Source organism: Somniosus microcephalus, unplaced genomic scaffold (genome assembly GCF_052327205.1).
Source record: "Somniosus microcephalus isolate GS21.2 unplaced genomic scaffold, FLI_Smic_1.0 unresolved_chr1, whole genome shotgun sequence".
Classification (NCBI taxonomy): domain Eukaryota; kingdom Metazoa; phylum Chordata; class Chondrichthyes; order Squaliformes; family Somniosidae; genus Somniosus; species Somniosus microcephalus.
In genome coordinates, this window is record NW_028225179.1 from 18454257 (window position 1) to 18472565 (window position 18309).

General features: G+C 43.9%; 4 non-coding genes across 4 annotated transcripts; 1 reads left to right on the plus strand and 3 right to left on the minus strand.

Moving 5' to 3' along the window:
• The first annotated feature begins 12542 nt into the window (after positions 1-12542).
• trnap-ugg (transfer RNA proline (anticodon UGG)) lies at positions 12543-12630 on the plus strand. Its single transcript is given in 2 exon segments — positions 12543-12578; positions 12595-12630. It is a non-coding gene; the product is annotated as a tRNA-Pro (tRNA).
• A 928-nt stretch (positions 12631-13558) lies between these two features.
• Positions 13559-13640, minus strand: trnan-guu (transfer RNA asparagine (anticodon GUU)). Its single transcript has one exon. It is a non-coding gene; the product is annotated as a tRNA-Asn (tRNA).
• Positions 13641-15163: 1523 nt separating this feature from the next.
• Positions 15164-15245, minus strand: trnan-guu (transfer RNA asparagine (anticodon GUU)). Its single transcript has one exon. It is a non-coding gene; the product is annotated as a tRNA-Asn (tRNA).
• A 1525-nt stretch (positions 15246-16770) lies between these two features.
• trnas-gcu (transfer RNA serine (anticodon GCU)) lies at positions 16771-16852 on the minus strand. Its single transcript has one exon. It is a non-coding gene; the product is annotated as a tRNA-Ser (tRNA).
• Between the last annotated feature and the right edge of the window lie 1457 nt (positions 16853-18309).

The window sequence follows — 18309 nt, forward strand, 5'->3', positions numbered from 1 at the left end:
TTTCACTGAATGATATGCAAGAGGGCTTACGTTCAAATCCCAAACGAGTGCAATATTTTAGTGGAAAGCCATCAGTTTATGGCGCAACATAACAAATCTCACCTCGCGCTTGCTGCAACATTGATGTATTAACAATGATGCAAGCATTTAATCCTTCATTACTATGACTCGAGCTGCCTGTAATTTCATGCTCCATAATCATATTTGATAGAAAGCTGCCATACAGCGATTCTGCTTTGTCAAAAGCTGGACACGAAATGGAAAAATTCTCGTTCCCTCCGGGTTTCCACAGCTACCCAGCTTCCTGTTCTGTACACAGGGGTGGTGGATGAACGAGACTTGGTGCGAGTTAGGACTCGGGCAGCCAGGATGATCTCAGATTTACGGAGGATATAACGTGGGAGACCGGCCAGGCATGCATTGTAATTGTTAAGTCTAGAGTTAACATAAGCAAGGATGAGCTTTTTAGCAGCAGATGAGCCGAGGCAGGGATGGAGTCGGGCGATGTCCCGGAGGTGCAAACAGGCAGTCTTGGTGATGGAGCACATATGTTGTCAGAAGCTCCTCTCGGGGTCAAATATGTCACCATGTTTGTGAATAGTATGCTTCAACCTCAGACAGTTACGAGTGAGTGAGGGATAGAGTTGATGGCGAGGGAATGGAGTTTGTGGCGTGGTCCGGAATCAATGGTTTTGGTCTTCCGCATACACCATTAGAAGAAATATCCACTCAACCAGTACTGGATTATGTAGAAGCAGAATGACAAAACAGAGGCAGTGGAGGGGTGGAGAGCGGCAATGGTGAGGTAGAACTGGGTATCAGCATATATGTGGAAACTGACGCTGTGGTTTCGGATGATGTCGCCAAGGGAAAGCTTGTTGATGAGGAATAGAAGGGGACCAAGCATAGATCCTTGGGCTCACTAGTGATAATAGTGCGGGAGCTGGAGGATAAGCCATTGTAGATGATTCTATGGCTACGACTGAATAGATAAGAATGGAACCAGGCGTGTGCAGACCCATCCAGCTGGACGGCGGCCTGGAGGTGCTGGAGAAGCATGGTGTGGTGAACTATGTCAAATGCTATAGCGAGTTCGAGAAGGGTGAAGAGGGATAGTTTATCGTTTGTCACAGTCGCATAGGATGTCACTTGTGACTTTGATAAGATCAATTTCGGTACTGTGGTGGGGCGGAAACGTGATTGGGGGATTAAAGCATGGAGTCCCGGTATAGATGGACACGGAATTGGGAGGCGACAGCATGTTAATGGTTTTGAAGAGGAAAGGGAGGGTGGAGATGGTGCGGTAGTTTGCACGGTTGCAAAAACAGCAATGAAAATATAAATAATAATAAGAAAGCATCGTTTGGAATGAAATGCGTCATTGTGAGTAATGAGACCGAATGAGCTTTGGCATGAACTTACTGTTAAATAAACTCCGTTCTTTTCTCTGTTGGGCATTTTAATCGAATTGTATAGAGCGGCCGCAATCAAACCTGAGAATACTTTAGTAATCAGCTTTGCATTGACTGGGAACCGAAGCCCGGGTCGCTGCGTGGCAGGTGAGAATGCTACCCCTGAAACACCAATGCTCTCCTTACCTTACGTTTCAATTCTCCAGTCGCATTCGTGTTTCTGTTAATGAAAGAATAAAAGGCAAATCAAAATACTGCACAGTTCTCCAGGTGTGGTCTCACCAAGACCCTGTACAATTGTAGCAAAGTTTCAGGGAGGGAGCAGAGGCTGAGGCTGATCTGTATCACGTGGGAGCAGAACACAATATTCCTGCTGTTTATTTTCATTATCCTGCAGGATATTCCATACACTTAATATCGGAGGGTTTAGTTTATTGCAATGATCGCTGCAGCTCTTTTCAACTTTAAGAATTTGCTGCAAATTATATATCACCAAACCAACGAAATGGTTATGTAACAATCAGTGCAGCGTCAGATATTTCTGAATTCAGCATGGCCAATTGGTTAAAGGCAATGCAGAAAGCATTTCACGTTTCTGCCTCGGGAAGTTCAAAGCTTGTTATATTTAAATATTAATAAATCCAATTTGATAGAAAAGTTTAAAGCCTTGGTTGATCTTAGCTCTGATTACCCTAAAGAGTGAAGAGAGTTAATAGAAAAATCCGACAGAATCTCAAGTCCAAAGTCGCATTTTCCTCCCAAGCATGCTGCACTTAGCTCATGGCACGGCTCAAATTACTCGATACATACTTCGAATGAAAAACATTGGTCGGACTGTGTGTTAGAGCAGGGACGTGGCAATAATTGGACAGCTCGTGCAGAGAGCCGGCACGGGAAGGATTGGCCCAATGATTTTCATCACCACATTAAGAATTCTATGATTGTATTACTCCAAGCGTTGAAAGGTTTTCTACCAGCGGCTCATTGCTCCAGTGGTATGATGCTTGCTTGAAAAGAATCTTTAGTCAAACATCAACAATTTCCTCACCCTGGAGACATTGCAGAAGTCTTCAAATAAGTAATTGTTAGAAAATAAGCGCAGAGCCTAATTCCATTGTATCGCAAGAAACTCACGAGTTTATTTTTAACAGCGGGAATTCAGTCCCAGATGTGCAGAAACTGCGACGTAAATATGAAAATCCGTCTATTCCCAGAAGCCAGCTCCACAGTTTCCATATTGTCAATCTGGGAGCACAGGCAGAAGAGGCGGTAAGGACGACTTTATTAATCGTTGTTTCTATCCTTTGGAAGCTAAAATATTGAAATAAAAGGGATTTTCGGACGACCCTCTTTGGATAATAAAGGTAGATGGAGGTTGGTGAGAGGTTAAGGTGATGGACTGTTCATCCAGTTGGAAGACACTTGGCCTGAAAATCTTACAGTAACCAAGTAAGACAATCTTACCTCTCGCTGTGTAAAATTCTCTCACTTTCTCAAACTAATATTTCACCCAGTTCTAATGGAACAGAGATCTCGGATTACAGATAGATCTTTCCCCGCTTCCTTCCTTCCTTCCATTCCATTGCCTGCCGCGTTTCCGACATTACAACAGTGAATATACTTTAAAAGTACTTCATTGGCTGCAATGCACTTTGGAACGCCCGGTGGCCATGAAACGCGTGGCGGAATTTTGAATCTTTCTGTCTTTCCTTGTTCGCACTTTCCTGCCTTATTGGGCAAGGAGCCTGGTTTTGATGTTAACTCTGTGATCAAAAGCTTATCAGTTCCAGTCCTAACCTCGGCTTTTTGCACATTTATTAAAATCTATTTGATTGAAACTATCCAACATATAATAAAATCGTCCATTTAAAGCCAGTGAGTTATAACAGTCGTTTCAATGGTGAGGGGAATCTTTAGAGGAACAACTCCTGCGACATCAGAAATAGAATCAGTGCCGAGCTCTGCTGTTCGGGGCAACATAGAAACATAGAAGATAGGAGCAGGAGTAGGCCATTCGGCCCTTCGAGCCTGCTCCGCCATTCAATGAGATCATGGCTGATCATCCAAATTCAGTACCCTGTCCCTGCCTTCTCCCCATATCCCTTGATCCCTTTAGCCTTAAGAGATATATCCAACTCTTTCTTGAATATACGTAAGGAGCTGGCCTCCACTGCCCTCTGTGGCAGAGAATTCCACAGGTTCACCACTCTCTGGGTGAAGAAATTCCTCCTCATTTCAGTTCTAAATGGCTTACCCCTTATCCTTAGACTATGACCCCTGTTTCTGGACTCTCCGGCCATCAGAAACAACCTTCCTGCATCTAGTCTGTCCAGGCCTGACAGAATTTTATAGGTTTCGATGAGATCCCCTCTCAATCTTCTAAACTCCAGTGAGTATAAGCCCAATCGACACAATCTCTCCTCATACGTCATTCCTGCCATCCCAGGTATCAGCCTGGTGAATCTTCGCTGCACTCCTTCCATGGCAAGTACGTCCTTCCTCGGGTAAGGCGACGAAAACTGCACACAATACTCAAGGTGCGGTCTCACCAAGGCCCTGTACAACTGCAGCAAGACATCCTTGTTCTTGTACTCGAACCCTCTTGCTACGAAGGCCAACATAACATTTGCCTTCTTAACCGCCTGCTGCACCTGCAAGCTTACCTTCAGCGACTAGTGCACAAGAACACCCAGGTCTCTTTGCACTTCCTCTTCTCCCAATCTATTGCCATGCAAATAATAATCTGCCTTCCTGTTTTTGTCACCAAAGTGGATAACCTCACATTTATCCACATTATAGTGCATTTGCCATGTTTCTGCCCAATCACCCAACCTGTACAAATCGTACTGGAATTTCACGACATCCTCCTCACAGCATACCCTCCCACCCAGCTTTGTGTCGCCTGCAAATTTGGAGATATTACATCCAATTCCCTCGTCCAGATCATTAATATATATTGTGAACAGCTGGGGCCCTAGGACCGATCCTGGCGGTACCCCACTAGTCACTGCCTGCCACTCGGAAAATGACCCGTTTATTTCAACTCTTTGCTTTCTGTCCGCCAACCAGTTCTCTATCCAAATCAATACCAAGGCAATCCTCGCCTCGTCCTGTTTCATTTTCACATCGATGGGAGAAGCTGAGAGCGATCTCCAATCTACACTGGCTTTACAGCGCTTGAAAGATTGACAGGAAAAGCAAATGATGAGGAATCATAGAATCATAGAAAGTTACAGCACGGAATGAGGCCATTTTGGCCCATCGTGTCCACGACGGCCAACAAAGAGCTATCCAGCCTAGGAAGCTGGAAAAATGGTTTACTTTATCATTTGAAAATTCATTTAATTTCTTATTTTTATTGATTTTAGATGAGCGCAGTTTTCTGATTGGCACCAAGTCTGTACAATTAATTTCTGTTAAACTTTATTTTGCTCCCACTCTTCATAAAGAACAATGTGTCCCTCGCCATGGGCCTTCAAAAACCTTTCAATTATGGCCAACCTCCTGTAATCGCTCCGTTCATCCACTAGCGCCCTTTTCATTTGTCTGTTAATTGGTTCAATGGCACACTTCAAAAGACCTGTTAAGATTAAGGCGGAATACTTTCGATCTAACTGCACCACGCCAGCCAGCCAAAGTTTCACATTCCAACCCTCATTGGCAGCTCGGTGATGCTGCCCATCGTTCACGCATCACAACAGTTTTGGGAAAAGCGCCAACCAGCAAGACAATAAAATCCAGTCCTTCAGTTAACAAGCCCACTATCACAAGATTCCCCAAGAAAATTTTGTGAACAATCGGGCCACTGTCCTTGTCTGTCGAGCAGTCCCACAGATCTAAAGGTATCGACTGGTTCTAAGGCACTAATGTAAATTGGTGCGAATGGGTCCTGTGCCCAAACCAGCGGTGGTAGCAGATCAAACGTAACATCGTAAGCAGCTGAAAGTGAATGTTGGATTAGACAACACCGCAGGAAAGTGACAATGAAATGGAAGGAGGAAATAACGGAGGGCTGGTGATTGTGAAAGGATGATAATGTTGGCGGGTTTGTATTATGGAGCATCAACACAGGTATGTGAGAGCGCAGGGTTTTGAAGGAATAAATAGGTTTTCATCACCAATAAGACACATTTCTTCAGGTGGTAAATACTGATGTGTCCCAGCGGTCTATCAGAGAACAGACAATATAAAGCCAGCTGAGCTGTAATAAGGATTCGAACCGTGGTTGCTGTGGTTAGAACGCAGTATCACCAGTCACTTTACGATAACAGCGGCACACATCAGTTGCGGGGTGTTTGCTCTCACCACAGCATAGTTGCGCACGGCATGGATAGGTTTGCTGCTAAATATGAATAAAATGCAATTGTTGTTTACAGCTGTTTCAGTTATAGGAACATAGAAACAGGTGGTGGCCATTTAACCATCGAGCCTGCTCCGCCATTCAATTACATCATGTCGTAACTCCATCTACCTGCTCTGATTCCATAAATCTTCATATCCTTGCCTAACAAAAATCTATCAACCTCAATTTAGAAATTGTCAATTGACCCCCGGCCTCAAAAGCCTTTTGTAGGAGAGAGTTCCGGATTCCCACGACCCTCTGTCTGAAGAAGCCCTTCCTTACATTATCTCTGAACGTGATAGCTGTAATTTTATGGTTATTTCCCATTCTGCTGGACCCTCCCACCAGAGGAAATAGTTTCTCTCTCTCTCTCACACTTATTTGACTGCAGCTCTGACCGAAGTCCACATCCCAGGACATTAACTGTTCCTCTGATCCTATACCACTAATTTGTATTTTGAGCCCATGCCTCTTTCCCTGATGATGCTTTGCGCCCTGTGTCTGCAATTGGATTTGTTGTAGATCACTGGCAGCTGGCGGCAAAAGCGAGCGGGAAATGGGCGCTCACAGGGAATGCTGCTTCTCATGGCTGCCTCACCCCCCGCGGGAGCTGGCGGGGGTTTGAAAGCATTCATGTGTCACACAGTTAGGATTAAAGAAGTGTTGTCTCAAAGTACCACCATATGAAGGAAGCGCCTCTTTTGGGGGGTTTTGGAGACACAACATGATTTTGGGAACTCGCCTGACTCCAGATCATAAGACTACGTGTCTGGGTTGCGGCTAAATTTTTTTACCAGATTGTGTGTGAATAACTCGAAACCCCTCACAATAAACACTGTCACTTTTCACTGTTTAGCGGACGAGTTTCTCGGAGTGATGTGCCTGATCCTCTCATTCATTCGTTTGTACAAACCTCGGGAAAGGACGGAGGTGGAAATGATTTACAGGGAAATTATCAAAACATATCTTCAAGTCTCGCGTTCACCCATAAAGAAGCTCAAACTTACGGATTCAGAATCTTCGAGTGTAATCGGCTCTGTGGGTCAATGGATAGCGCTGTTGGCCTTCTAATTAATGGTGGGAAGGTTGTGGGTTGGAGTCCCGCCAGAGTCGCTGTACAGTCAGGTTTTAGTGATGAACTTTTGCAGCAAAACCACAACTCGTTCATTGATGTCCTTCAAGGAATGGAAATCGCCAATGAGTCCGTTTGAATTGTGATTAATTAACATGTCAGCTTCAATCTGCGCACCTCATGTCTGCTTCAATCTGCGCACCTCATGTCAGCTTCAATTTGCGCACCTCATGTCAGCTTCAATCTGCGCACCTCATGTCAGCTTCAATCTGCGCACCTCATGTCAGCTTCAATCTGCGCACCTCATGTCAGCTTCAATCTGCGCACCTCATGTCAGCTTCAATCTGTGCACCTCATGTCAGCTTCAATCTGCGCACCTCATGTAAGCTTCAATCTGCGCACCTGCTGGAAAATTTTTCTTTACTCCACGAGTGTTGTGTCGACAAACCCTGTGCCTTCTGTCCTCTGGAGCTCAAACATTCTCTGGAGAAAAGAGAATCCGACCTTCTGGAACGGTAAAAAGCCATCATTTGAACCTGGGAACCTCTCCCATTCATACTTCAGATGAGGGACTGTCAAAAATGGCCGGTTTCACGCCAGATTCAGAATATAAAAAGTGTCGCCCAGATAATTAAAAGACCTTTGTAGGATTTAAACCTTCAATCTTCTGATAACTGAAGAATTTGCAACCGAAGTCAGATGCCTTATCCATTAGTCTATGCGGCCGCTGATGCCGCTGAATCTCTTTTTATGGGGCGAATTGTGAGCAGGTTGAAGGAAACAGCTCGAAAAAAGAAGTGGATTGAGGAAAAGATAAAAATATTTCCACTGAATAAACAGGTCCTCTGTGAGCTGGGTGCGCACCAGTGCAGTGAAACTCAATGCAAATTGGAGGATGACATCGGCGGTTTGTCGGTATAGGGTTATGATTCTCGCTTTGGGCAGTTCAGCATTAAAATGCGAGAGGTCCCGTGTTCAAATCCCGGACGAGCCCTGACACATTTTGTTAATCTCAACAACTCGGTCATCAAAGCTGAAATCGCTCTGATTCCAAAAAAACGGCATGATCCGAGATTGTAAGCTCTGCCATTTCAAACAGATACAGAATGATCCGGGACTGTGAGCACTCCCGGTTTAAACAGACCCAGAATGATTCGCCACTGACCGCGACCCCGCCCATTATAGACAGGCCTGATTTTCTATGCTTATGAAATCTATGGAACATAAATCGGGCTGCTTCTCAAACGATGCCCGGTTTAATCTTGGACGCCAAGTTGAAAGTTCACTCCATTATCATTTTTCCCTTTATCTCCGTCATTTTACTCCAGCCAAATGAACTGAGTTTAGGTGTCAGCCGTGGCTCAGCGGTAGCATACTCAAGCCTCACTCCAGAGACTTGAGTGCATAATCCAGGCTGACACTCCAGGGCCGTACTGAGGCAGTGCTGCACTGTCGGCAGTGCCGTCTTTCTAGTAAGATGTTAAACTGTGGCTTCAGATCCCATGAGAGAATGCTGAAAAGAACGAGGATTTCTCGCGCATTATTTATCTCTCAACCAATGGCCCAAGAACAGAAAATCTCGTCTTTAAGTTTGATAAATATTTTTGAAATTCCAAAGGAGAAATTTATGTTCCTGCTCCCTAATCATTTGCCTCTGTTGCCGCAAGTCTTTCATTCGGTGCCAATCTCAGAGGAAGGAAGAAGGAAGAGAGGGTTCCTCAGTCTCCGATTCGCGATCTCATCTCCACTTTCATTCAAGGTGGGTTGAGAAATTTCTTGGAATATTTTAATTTTAACAAGTTAAGAGCAATGCAGGGGCACAGACCAGCAACACCAGTGCAATTTCCACGAAAATGCATTGCTAGTAAGATTCAGTGAAATGCTTGGAAAGTGCATCAGCATCAAACGTGTAATACAGTAACGACGAGGATGGGATTCAAAATCACGCGTGCAGAGCACAATAGATTAGCAGTCCATCGTCTTAACCTCTCGGCCACCTCGTCTCACCAATCTACGGCTTTCAGACATTCCATTTCTTGCTTTTTACATCTAATTAGAACTACCCTGAAAGAAATTCAACTTCACCGCTTATCCTGCCCGTGCACACAAATCTACAATGTTGAAAATGTACAATCAGCTTAATGAAAGCAACAGGCCTTCCGTTACTTCAGATGAGGGACTGTCAAAAATGGCCGGTTTCACGCCAGATTCAGAATATAAAAAGTGTCGCCCAGATAATTAAAAGACCTTTGTAGGAATTGAACATTCAATCTTCTGATAACTGAAGAATTTGCAACCGAAGTCAGGCGCATTATCCATTAGTCTATGCGGCCACTGATGCCGCTGAATCTCTTTTTACGGGGCGAATTGTGAGCAGGTTCAAGGAAACAGCTCGAAAAAAGAAGTGGATTGAGGAAAAGATAAAAATATTTCCACTGAATATACAGGTCCTCTGTGAGCTGGATGCGCACCAGTGCAGTGAAACTCAATGCAAATTGGAGGATGATATCGGCGGCTTGTTGGTCTAGGGTTATGATTCTTGCTTTGGGCAGTTCAGCATTAAAATGCGAGAAGTCACGTGTTCAAATCCCGAACGAGCCCTGACACATTCTGTTAAACTCAACAACTCGGTCATCAAAGCTGAAATCGCTCTTATTCTAAAAAAACGGCACAATCCGAGATTGTGAGCTCTGCCATTTCAAACAGACACAGAATGATCCGGGACTGTGAGCACTCCCGGTTTAAACAGACCCAGATTGATTCGCAACTGACCACGACCACGCCCATTATAGACAGGCCTGATTTTCAATGCTTACGAAATCTATGGCAACATAAATCGGGCTGCTTCTAAAACGATGCCCGGTTTAATCTTGGACGCCAAGTTGAAAGTTTACTCCATTATCATTTTTCCCATTATCTCCGTCATTTTGCTCCAGCCAAATGAACTGAGTTTAGGTGTCAGCCGTGGCTCAGCGGCAGCATACTCAAGCCTCACTCCAGAGACTTGATTGCCTAATCCAGGCTGACCCTCCAGGGCAGTACTGAGGTAGTGCTGCACTGTCGGCAGTGCCGTCCTTCTAGTAAGATGTTAAACTGGGGCTTCAGATCCCATGAGCGAATGCTGAAAAAAACGAGGATTTCTCGCGCATTATTTATCTCTCAACCAAAGACCCAAAAACAGAAAATCTCGTCTTTAAGTTTGATAAATATTTTTGAAATTCCAAAGGAGAAATTTATGTTCCTGTTCCCTAATCATTTGCCTCTGTTGCCACTAGTCTTTCATTCGGTGCCAATCTCAAAGGAAGGAAGAAGGAAGAGAGGGTTCTCAATCTCCGATTCACGATCTCATCTCCACTTTCATTCAAAGTGGGTTGAGAAATTTCTTGGAATATTTTAATTTTAACAAGATATGAGCAATGCAGGGGCACAGACCAGCAACACAAGTACAATTTTCACGAAATTGTATTTCAAGTAAGATTCAGTGAAATGCTTGGAAAGTGCATCAGCATCAAACGTGTAATACAGTAACGACGAGGATGGGATGCAAACCCACGCGTGCAGAGCAACAATGGATTAACAGTCCACCGCCTTAACCTCTCGGCCACCTCGTCTCACCGATGGAATGTTCTCAGACATTCCATTTCTTGCTCTTTGCATCTAATTAGAACTACCCTGAAAGAAATTCAACTTCACCGCTTATCCTGCCCGTGCACACAGATCTACAATGTTGATAATGTACAATCAGCTTAATGTAAGCAACAGGCCTTCCGTTACTTCAGATGAGGGACTGTCAAAAATGGCCGGTTTCACGCCAGATTCAGAATATAAAAAGTGTCGCCCAGATAATTTAAGGACCTCTGTAGAACTTGAACTTTCAATCTTCTGATAACTGAAGAATGATGCAACAGAAGTCAGATGCCTAATCCATTAGTCTATTGGGCCGCTGATGCCGCTGAATCTCTTTTTATGGGGCGAATTGTGAGCAGGTTCAAGGAAACTGCTCGAAAAAAGAAGTGGATTGAGGAAAAGATAAAAATATTTCAACTGTATTAACAGGTCCTCTGTGAGCTGGATTCGCACCAGCGCAGTGAAACTCAATGCAAATGGGAAATGACATCGGCGGCTCGTTGGTCTAGGGGTATGATTCTCGCTTTGGGCATTTCACGATTAAAATGCGAAAGATCCCGGACGAGCCCTGACACATTTTCTTAAACTCAACAACTCGGTCATCAAAGCTGAAATCGCTCTGCTTCTAAAAAAACGACATGATTCGAGATTGTGAGCTCTGCCATTTCAAACAGACACAGAATGATCCGGGGCTGTGAGCACTCGCGGTTTAAACAGAACCAGAATGATTCGCAACTGACCGCGACCCCGCCCATTATAGACAGGCCTGATTTTCAAAGCTTATGAAATCTATGGCAACATAAATCGGGCTGTTTCTAAAACGATGCCCGGTTTAATCTTGGACACCAAGTTGAAAATTTACTCCATTATAATTTTTCCCATTATCTCCGTCATTTTACTCCAGCCAAATGAACTGAGTTTAGGTGTCAGCCGTGGCTCAGCGGCAGCATACTCAAGCCTCACTCCAGAGACTTGAGTGCATAATCCAGGCTGACACTCCAGGGCAGTACTGAGGTAGTGCTGCACTGTCGGCAGTGCCGTCCATCTAGTAAGATGTTAAACTGGGTCTTCAGATCCCATGAGAGAATGCTGAAAAGAACGAGGATTTCTCGCGCATTATTTATCTCTCAACCAAAGACCCAAAAACAGAAAATCTCGTCTTTAACTTTGATAAATATTTTTGAAATTCCAAAGGAGAAATTTATGTTCCTGTTCCCTAATCATTTGCCTCTCGTTGCCGCTAGTCTTTTCATTCGGTGCCAATCTCAAAGGAAGGAAGAAGGAAGAGAGGGTTCTCAATCTCCGATTCACGATCTCACCTCCACTTTCATTCAAGGTGGGTTGAGAAATTTCTTGGAATATTTTAATTTTAACAAGATATGAGCAATGCAGGAGCACAGACCAGCAACACCAGTGCAATTTTCACGAAATTGTATTTTAAGTAAGATTCAGTGAAATGCTTGGAAAGTGCATCAGCATCAAATGTGTAACACAGTAACGACGAGAATGGGATTCGAACCCACGCGTGCAAAGCACAGTGGATTAGCAGTCCATCGCCTTAACCTCTCGACCACCTCGTCTCACCAATATACTGCTTTCAGACATTCCATTTCTTGCTTTTTACATCTAATTAGAACTACCCTGAAAGAAATTCAACTTCACCGCTTATCCTGCCAGTGCACACAGATCTACAATGTTGAAAATGTACAATCAGCTTAATGTAAGCAACAGGCCTTCCGTTACTTCAGATGAGGGACTGTCAAAAATGGCCGGTTTCACGCCAGATTCAGAATATAAAAAGTGCCGCCCAGATAATTAAAAGACCTTTGTAGGACTTGAACCTTCAATCGTCTGATAACTGAAGAATTTGCAACAGAAGTCAGATGCCTAATCCATTAGTCTATGCGGCCGCTGATGCCGCTGAATCTCTTTTTATGGGGCGAATTGTGAGCAGGTTCAAGGAAACTGCTCGAAAAAAGAAGTGGATTGAGGAAAAGATTAAAATATTTCAACTGTATTAGCAGGTCCTCTGTGAGCTGGATTCGCACCAGCGCAGTGAAACTCAATGCAAATGGGAAATGACATCGGCGGCTCGTTGGTCTAGGGGTATGATTCTCGCTTTGGGCATTTCACGATTAAAATGCGAGAGGTCCCGGGTTCAAATCCCGGACGAGCCCTGACACATTTTCTTAAACTCAACAACTTGGTCATCAAAGCTGAAAACGCTCTGCTTCTAAAAAAAACGGCATGATCCGAGATTGTGAGCTCTGCCATTTCAAACAGACACAGAATGATCCGGGACTGTGAGCACTCCTGGTTTAAACAGACCCAGATTGATTCGCAACTGACCACGACCACGCCCATTATAGACAGGCCTGTTTTTCAAAGCTTATGAAATCCATGGCAACATCAATCGGGCTGTTTCTAAATCGATGCCCGGTTTAATCTTGGACGCCAAGTTGAAAGTTTACTCCATTATCATTTTTCCCATTATCTCCGTCATTTTACTCCAGCCAAATGAACTGAGTTTAGGTGTCAGCCGTGGCTCAGCGGTAACATACTCAAGCCTCACTTCAGAGACTTGAGTGCATAATCCAGGCTGACACTCCAGGGCAGTACTGAGGTAGTGCTGCACTGTCGGCAGTGCCGCCTTTCTAGTAAGATGTTAAACTGGGGCTTCAGATCCCATGAGAGAATGCTGAAAAAAACGAGGATTTCTCGCGCATTATTTATCTCTCAACCAAAGACCCAAAAACAGAAAATCTCGTCTTTAAGTTTGATAAATATTTTTGAAATTCCAAAGGAGAAATTTATGTTCCTGTTCCCTAATCATTTGCCTCTCTTACCGCTAGTCTTTTCATTCGGTGCCAATCTCAAAGGATGAAGAAGGAAGAGAGGGTTCTCAATCTCCGATTCGCGAACTCATCTCCAATTTCATTCAAGGTGGGTTGAGAAATTTCTTGGAATATTTTAATTTTAACAAGATATGAGCAATGCAGGGGCATAGACCAGCAACACCAGTGCAATTTTCACGAAATTGTATTTCAAGTAAGATTCAGTGAAATGCTTGGAAAGTGCATCAGCATCAAACGTGTAATACAGTAACGACGAGAATGGGATTCCAACCCACGCGTGCAGAGCACAATAGATTAACAGTCCATCGCCTTAACCTCTCGGCCACCTCGTCTCACCAATATACTGCTGTCAGACATTCCATTTCTTGCTTTTTACCTCTAATTAGAACTACCCTGAAAGAAATTCAACTTCACCGCTTATCCTGCCCGTGCACACAGATCTACAATGTTGAAAATGTACAATCAGCTAATGTAAGCAACAGGCCTTCCGTTACTTCAGATGAGGGACTGTCAAAAATGGCCGGTTTCACGCCAGATTCAGAATATAAAAAGTGTCGCCCAGATAATTAAAAGACCTTTGTCGGACTTGAACCTTCAATCTTCTGATAACTGAAGAATTTGCAACAGAAGTCAGATGCCTAATCCATTAGTCTATGCGGCCGCTGATGCCGCTGAATCTCTTTTTATGGGTCGAATTGTGAGCAGGTTCAAGGAAACTGCTCGAAAAAAGAAGTGGATTGAGGAAAAGATAAAAATATTTCAACTGTATTAACAGGTCCTCTGTGAGCTGGATTCGCACCAGCGCAGTGAAACTCAATGCAAATGGCAAATGACATCGGCGGCTCGTTGGTCTAGGGGTATGATCCTCGCTTTGGGCATTTCACGATTAATATGCGAGAGGTCCCGGGTTCAAATCCCGGACTAGCCCTGACACATTTTCTTAAACTCAACAACTTGGTCATCAAAGCTGAAATCGCTCTGCTTCTAAAAAAACGGCATGATCCGAGATTGTGAGCTCTGCCATTTCAAACAGACACAGAATGATCCGGGACTGTGAGCACTCCTGGTTCAAATAGACCCAGATTGATTCGCAACTGACCACGACCACGCCCATTATAGACAGGCCTGCTTTTCAAAGCTTATGAAATCCATGGCAACATCAATCGGGCTGTTTCTAAATCGATGCCCGGTTTAATCTTGGACGCCAAGTTGAAAGTTTACTCCATTATCATTTTTCCCATTATCTCCGTCATTTTACTCCAGCCAAATGAACTGAGTTTCGGTGTCAGCCGTGGCTCAGCGGTAGCATACTCAAGTCTCACTTCAGAGACTTGAGTGGATAATCCAGGCTGACACTCCAGGGCAGTACTGATGTAGTGCTGCACTGTCGGCAGTGCCGTCTTTCTAGTAAGATGTTAAACTGGGGCTTCAGATCCCATGAGAGAATGCTGAAAAGAACGAGGATTTCTCGCGCATTATTTATCTCTGAACCAAAGACCCAAAAACAGAAAATCTCGTCTTTAAGTTTGATAAATATTTTTGAAATTCCAAAGGAGAAATTTATGTTCCTGTTCCCTAATCATTTGCCTCTCTTGCCGCTAGTCTTTTCATTCGGTGCCAATCTCAAAGGATGAGGAAGGAAGAGAGGGTTCTCAATCTCCGATTCGCGAACTCATCTCCAATTTCATTCAAGGTGGGTTGAGAAATTTCTTGGAATATTTTAATTTTAACAAGATATGAGCAATGCAGGGGCACAGACCCGCAACACCAGTGCAATTTTCACGAAATTGCATTTCAAGTAAGATTCAGTGAAATGCTTGGAAAGTGCATCAGCATCAAACGTGTAATACAGTAACGACGAGGATGGGATTCGAACCCACGCGTGCAGAGCACAATGGATTAACAATCCATCGCCTTAACCTCTCGGCCACCTCGTCTCACCAATATACTGCTTTCAGACATTCCATTTCTTGCTTTTTACATCTAATTAGAACTACCCTGAAAGAAATTCAACTTCACCGCCTATCCTGCCCGTTGACACAGATCTACAATGTTGAAAATGTACAATCAGCTTAATGTAAGCAACAGGCCTTCCGTTACTTCAGATGAGGGACTGTCAAAAATGGCCGGTTTCACGCCAGATTCAGAATATAAAAAGTGTCGCCCAGATAATTAAAAGACCTTTGTAGGACTTGAACCTTCAATCTTCTGATAACTGAAGAATTTACAACAGAAGTCAGATGTCTAATCCATGAGTCTATGCGGCCGCTGATGCCGCTGAATCTCTTTTTATGGGTCGAATTGTGAGCAGGTTCAAGGAAACTGCTCGAAAAAAGAAGTGGATTGAGGAAAAGATAAAAATATTTCAACTGTATTAACAGGTCCTCTGTGAGCTGGATTCGCACCAGCGCAGTGAAACTCAATGCAAATGGGAAATGACATTGGCGGCTCGTTGGTCTAGGAGTATGATTCTCGCTTTGGACCTTTCACGATTAAAATGCGAGAGGTGCTGGGTTCAAATCCCGGACGAGCCCTGACACATTTTCTTAAACTCAACAACTTGGTCATCAAAGCTGAAATCGCTCTGCTTCTAAAAAAACGGCATGATCCGAGATTGTGAGCTCTGCCATTTCAAACAGACACAGAATGATCCGGGACTGTGAGCACTCCTGGTTCAAACAGACCCAGACTGATTCGCAACTGACCACGACCACGCCCATTATAGACAGGCCTGTTTTTCAAAGCTTATGAAATCCATGGCAACATCAATCGGGCTGTTTCTAAATCGATGCCCGGTTTAATCTTCCACGCTAAGTTGAAAGTTTACTCCATTATCATTTTTCCCATTATCTCCGTCATTTTACTCCAGCCAAATGAACTGAGTTTAGGTGTCAGCCGTGGCTCAGCGGTAGCATACTCAAGTCTCACTTCAGTGACTTGAGTGCATAATCCAGGCTGACACTCCAGGGCAGTACTGATGTAGTGCTGCACTGTCGGCAGTGCCGTCTTTCTAGTAAGATGTTAAACTGGGGCTTCAGATCCCATGAGAGAATGCTGAAAAGAACGAGGATTTCTCGCGCATTATTTATCTCTCAACCAAAGACCCAAAAACAGAAAATCTCGTCTTTAAGTTTGATAAATATTTTTGAAATTCCAAAGGAGAAATTTATGTTCCTGTTCCCTAATCATTTGCCTCTCTTGCCGCTAGTCTTTTCATTCGGTGCCAATCTCAAAGGATGAAGAAGGAAGAGAGGGTTCTTAATCTCCGATTCGCGATCTCATCTACCACTTTCATTCAAGGTGGGTTGAGAAATTTCTTGGAATATTTTAATTTTAACAGGATATGAGTAATGCAGGGGCACAGACCAGCAACACCAGTGCAATTTTCACGAAATTGTATTTCAAGTAACATTCAGTGAAATACTTGGAAAATGCATCAGCATCAAACGTGTAATACAGTAACGACGAGGATGGGATTCGAACCCACGCGTGCAGAGCGCAATGGATTAGCAATCCATCGCCTTAACCTCTCGGCCACCTCGTCTCACCAATACACTGTTTTCAGACATTCCATTTCTTGCTTTTTACACCAATTAGAACTACCCTGAAAGAAATTCAACTTCACCGCTTATCCTGCCCGTGCACACAGATCTACAATGTTGAAAATGTACAATCAGCTTAATGTAAGCAACAGGCCTTCCGTTACTTCAGATGAGGGACTGTCAAAAATGGCCGGTTTCACGCCAGATTCAGAATATAAAAAGTGTCGCCCAGATAATTAAAAGACCTTTGTAGGACTTGAACCTTCAATCTTCTGATAACTGAAGAATTTGCAACAGAAGTCAGATGCCTAATCCATTAGTCTATGGGGCCGCTGATGCCGCTGAATCTCTTTTTCTGGGGCGAATTGTGAGCAGGTTCAAGGAAACTGCTCGAAAAAAGAAGTGGATTGAGGAAAAGATAAAAATATTTCAACTGTATTAACAGGTCCTCTGTGAGCTGGATTCGCACCAGCGCAGTGAAACTGAATGCAAATGGGAAATGACATCGGCGGCTCGTTGGTCTAGTTGTATGATTCTCGCTTTGGGCATTTCACGATTAAAATGCGAAAGATCCCGGACGAGCCCTGACACATTTTCTTAAACTCAACAACTCGGTCATCAAAGCTGAAATCGCTCTGCTTCTAAAAAAACGACATGATTCGAGATTGTGAGCTCTGCCATTTCAAACAGACACAGAATGATCCGGGGCTGTGAGCACTCGCGGTTTAAACAGACCCAGAATGATTCGCAACTGACCGCGACCCCGCCCATTATAGACAGGCCTGATTTTCAAAGACTAAAACAGAAAATCTCGTCATTAAGGTTGATAAATATTTTTGAAATTACATTGCCTCCTAAAGGAGAAATTTATGTTTCTGCTCCCTAATCATTTGGCTCTGGTCCCGCTACTCTTTCATTCGGTGACAATCTCAGCAGAAGAAAGGAGGAGTTCGACAATCTCCGAATCGCGATCACTGCTCCAACTTCATTCAAGAAGTTGAAGAATTGCAGTGGTCTCTTTTAATTTTAACAAGATATGAGTAATGCATGGGGCACAGACCAGGAGCACCAGAGCGACTCTGACGAAATTGCATTTGAAAGCTTATTTTAGGCAAGATTCAGTTAAATGCTCGGAAAGTGTACCAGTATCAAACGTAATAACGACGAGGATGGGAGCTGAACCCTCGCGTACAGATCGGCAATAGATTAACTGTCTATCGCCTTAACCTTTCGGCCACCTCGACTCAACCATATGCTGCTCTCAGTCATTTCAGTTCCTGCTTTTTGCATCTAAGCAGAAATACCCTGAAAGAAAGTCCACTTCACCGCTTATCCTGCCCGTGCACCCAGATCAACAATGTTGAAAATGTACAATCAGCTTAATGTAAGCAAAAGGCCTTCCACTGCTTCAGTTGAGGGACTGTCAAAAATGCTCGGTTTGAAGCCAGATTCGGAACAG